The sequence below is a fragment of the Tenrec ecaudatus genome, chromosome 15 (genome assembly GCF_050624435.1).
Source record: "Tenrec ecaudatus isolate mTenEca1 chromosome 15, mTenEca1.hap1, whole genome shotgun sequence".
NCBI lineage: Eukaryota > Metazoa > Chordata > Mammalia > Afrosoricida > Tenrecidae > Tenrec > Tenrec ecaudatus.
Window position 1 is genome coordinate 111,587,125 of NC_134544.1, and position 4,113 is coordinate 111,591,237.

General features: G+C 47.1%; 1 pseudogene; it reads left to right on the forward strand.

Moving 5' to 3' along the window:
* The first annotated feature begins 423 nt into the window (after positions 1–423).
* Positions 424–2,255, forward strand: LOC142427686 (large ribosomal subunit protein uL15 pseudogene; annotated as a pseudogene).
* The last annotated feature ends 1,858 nt before the right edge of the window (positions 2,256–4,113 follow it).

Sequence of the window (4,113 nt, forward strand, 5' to 3'; positions counted from 1 at the left end):
CAACAAGAATAACAGCAGCAGCATCAGGGAAGATCATAAATTCACTGAAAGTCAGAATTAGCAAACAGCCATGGGTCTCCTCGGCCAACAGACAAGTCTCCTTCTCAGCCTATCAGCCACGTGGTATCCAATTCTCTGTCTGGTTTTTCGTTTTCAGCCACGTGGTCCCTAGACCATTGCCTCCTGGGGCCAGCAAGCTCGCTCACTTGTCACTGTGTCACAGTTCCATAGTCTCCGACCAGATGAAGAGAAAGTACCCCATCGTCTTGCCACACCTCCTAGGAGCGCCTGTGGCTCAGTCTCCTCTCTGCGGCCTCCAGCACTTCAGAGATCTTGGAGTTTCACTTCGAAAACCGTCCTTGGTTTTCTCTCTGTCCCTGATTCAAAAAAATGGCTCCTCCTTGCATCCCACTTTCCCGCACTATGAACAAATGTGGTACACGTGCTTACATTAACCCGTTGTCATTGAATGGGCTCGGACTCCCGGTGACCTCAAATGTGCCGGAGAGCTGCACTCCGTGTGGTTTTCAATGGCTGACTTTTTGAAAATATATTGTCAAGCCTTTCTCCCAATGCCTCTCTGGGTAGATTTGCACCTTCAGTCTTTTGTAAACGAATCATGGAATGGTGCAGGGTGGAACAGTGTTTTGTTCCATTGGGACTTGGGGGTCAACTTCATGACAGCTAGCAACAGCGATTTCAAACTATCATCTTCTTGAAAGGTCACCAAGTTATCCTGTGTGTGAAGTCCCAGGCATGGTGGCTGTGGTAGTTAAAAAATTTTGTGTCGACTTTAAGATATGAAAGGGTAGGGGTGGAGTCTAGCCTGTCAATCGGGTCACAGCCTGATGGTACCTCCTTTGTGGGCATGACCTTCTCATTGGGAGGGTCCTTGGAACCTCCCCATCTCTCAGCATTCACCTTCCTACCATCCAGTCACTTGGATACCTTCCAGAACCCTGGAGATGCATCCACTGCCGTCAGATCCACAAGATTTGCACCCACTGGCCAGTGGTATTTCTGCGTTTTGTATCATTGCTTGTGATTGCATGGGTCTGAAAAGGGACTTATGGACTAGTAAGTAGTACACTTATGGACTTGATCTGGATTGGGTTGAGACGTTCTAATATACAATTGCTTCTTGATATCAAGCTCTTTTGTACTCGTATATGAGTACAATTCCAACTCACAGCAACTCTGGACAGGGGACAACTGCCACTGTTTCTGAGGCTGTGGGAGTAGGAAGCTTCGTCTTTCTCCCACAGGAGGGCTTCATATAAAGTCAGGGAATGCTCTTTGGTTATTATAAGTAATAAAGTAATGCTTTATCTACTGAGAGAAAAATGTCGATGGCGTTGACAGGCTAAGATTCTATACCAACGTGTGATCGTACCACACAAAAATAGCTATTAACAGTGGTTGTCTTTATTCCCTTCTTTGTAGTTTTCTGAACTGTCCCAATTTTTAAAAATAGAGAGTGTGAGTTAGTTCTTGTGCCCCGCTGCCGCCGTAGCAGACCTCTGCTCCCAGCCTCCGATTCCCCGCGTTGGCTCGGTTGTTCCAGCCCGTGCTTGGTGGGGGCCGGCGTGGGAGCGCAATGGGGTTAGCCCGCGGCCGCTTGTTCAGTCCGGGGTGCGGATCTCGAGCACGCGGGCAGGAGGCCCAGGCCGCAGCCCTGATTGAGACCCCACCGCCATGGTTTTTGCTGAACCTCGCAGCCTGGAAAGCAGCGCCCCTTCTCCCTGAAGCTTACCGACTGCTAAGCTTCCGTTTCCCCACAGCCCTCCAGACTGAGGAAGACCCGGAAACTTAGGGGCCACGTGAGCCACGGCGACGGCCACATCGGGAAGCACAGGAAGCGCCCAGGAGGCCGGGGTAATGTTGGTGGCTTGCATCATCACAGGATCGACTTCGACAAATACCATCCAGGTTACTTTGGAAAAGTCAGTATGCGACATTACCACTTGAGAGGAACCAGAACTTCTGCCCAACCGTGAACCTCGATAAATTGTGGACCTTAGTCAGTGAGCAGAGCAGGGTAAATGCTGCCCAAAATAAGACTGGAGCTGCTCCCATCACTGATGTGGTGCGATCGGGCTACTACAAAGTTCTGGGCAAGGGTCAGCTTCCAAAGCAGCCCGTCATCTAAAGGCCAAATTCTTCAGCAGAAGAGCAGAGAAGATTAAGGGAGTTGGGGGGGGGGGGGCTGTGTCCTGGTGGCTTGAAGCTACGTGGAGGTTTAATTAAAAGTTGAAAATGGCAATGACAAAAAATAGAGAGTGTGGATAGAGCATCCTGTTGATATTATCTTTGTAAGTAAAAATCTCTGGTAATAGCAAAACCCATAATTATAGTTAGTGCATGTTTCCATTTGTGTTTTAGAGGGAGGAAAGGAAGATAAGTGGGCATGATGAAAACCGGTTGGCATGTGTTCATCTCTCTTTCCCACTAGTCAAATGAAGGATGTGACTTATTTTTTTAATCATTTCATTGGGGGCTCATATAACTCTTATCACAATCCATACAGACATCAATTATATAAAGCACATCTGTATATTTGTTACTCTCATCTTTCTCAAAACATTTGCTCTCCACGCAGGCCCCTGGCATCAGCTCCTCATTTTCCCCCTCCCTCCCCGCTATCCCCTCCCTCATGAACCCTTGATAATTTATAAATTATTATTTTGTCATATCTTGCTCTGTCCGACATCTCCCTTCACCCACTTTTCTGTTGTCTGTCCCCCAGGGAGGAGGGTATATGTAGATCCTTGTAATCAGTTCCCCCTTTCTACCCCACCGTCCCAGCATTATCACTCTTACCACTGTTCCTGAAGGGATCATTCACCCTGGATTCCCTGTATTTTGGTTCCTATCTGTACCAACGTACATCCTCTGGCCTAGCCAGATTTGTAAGGTAAAATTAGGATCATGATAGTGGGGTGGGGGGAGCAGCATTTAGGAACTAGAGGAAATTTGTATGTTTCTTCATTGCTACACTGCACCCTGACTGACTCATCTCCTCCCCACGACCCTTCTGTAAGAGAATGTCTAGTTGCCTACAGATGGGCTTTGGGATCCCATTCTGCACTCCCCCTCATTCACAATGATACGATTTTTGTTCTTTGATACCTTTTAACTGATCCCTTCAACATGATCGCACAGGCTGGTGTGCTTCTTCCATGTGGGCTTTGTTGCTTCTGAGCTAGATAACTGCTTGTTTACCTCAAGTCTTTAAGACCCCAGATGGTATATCTTTTGATAGCCGGGTACCATCAGCTTTCTTCACCACATTTGCTTATTCTTATGCCTTCAGCAATTGTGTCGGAAAGGTGACCATCATGGAATACCAGGTTAATAGAAGAAAGTATTGTTGCATTGATGGAGTATGTAAAGATGTGACTTCTGGGGGACAAATCAAACTCTTTCTTTCTATGCATGACTCTTCCAAGAACAACTGACTGCTTCCAAGGAAGATGTGTCAACACAAACCTGGTTCAGAAGGGAGTAGGAATTTGGAGATGTAATTAGTCTTATCCTGAGACTCTTTGGCAGGGCAGGTATATGAAGCAATTAAGTTAATTGTGCTGTAAACCTGGAGGCCTTGAACACTAGCCAGAATAATACCAAGGAGTTTTCCTCTTGTGTTTTGACTTTGTTTTACATTTTTATTATGCTGACATATATGTAACAAAGCAGCCCAACCATTTTTATGTGTAGAGGTCAGTGGCACTGCTCTAATTCACCGCACTGGGCAGCCAGCCCCAGTTCATTTTTTCCTACTGGCCTGACTGGGGCCCTTTATTTGAGGGATTCTAGTTGAGGCGGTTTAGCCACACCTGTTCGCCCTAGGGGACCGTGGATGACTTCAGTAGGTGTGGCCTTGATTTCCTTCCTATGCCACCCTTGAGAGGAGGAAATCGGATGAACCCAGACCAGACACCCTAGCAAGCAGGGCAGGGCAGGTGGTTTCCCTCAAGTCACATAAGCAAATCAGGAGTTGCACTACCCTCTGGGAAAAGGAACAGGGCAGCAGGCATTTACGCAGTACAAATGGAGCTTTGTTGTAGCATGATGTCTTATGTGGATTGGCTCACAGAAGCAGATGTATTCTTT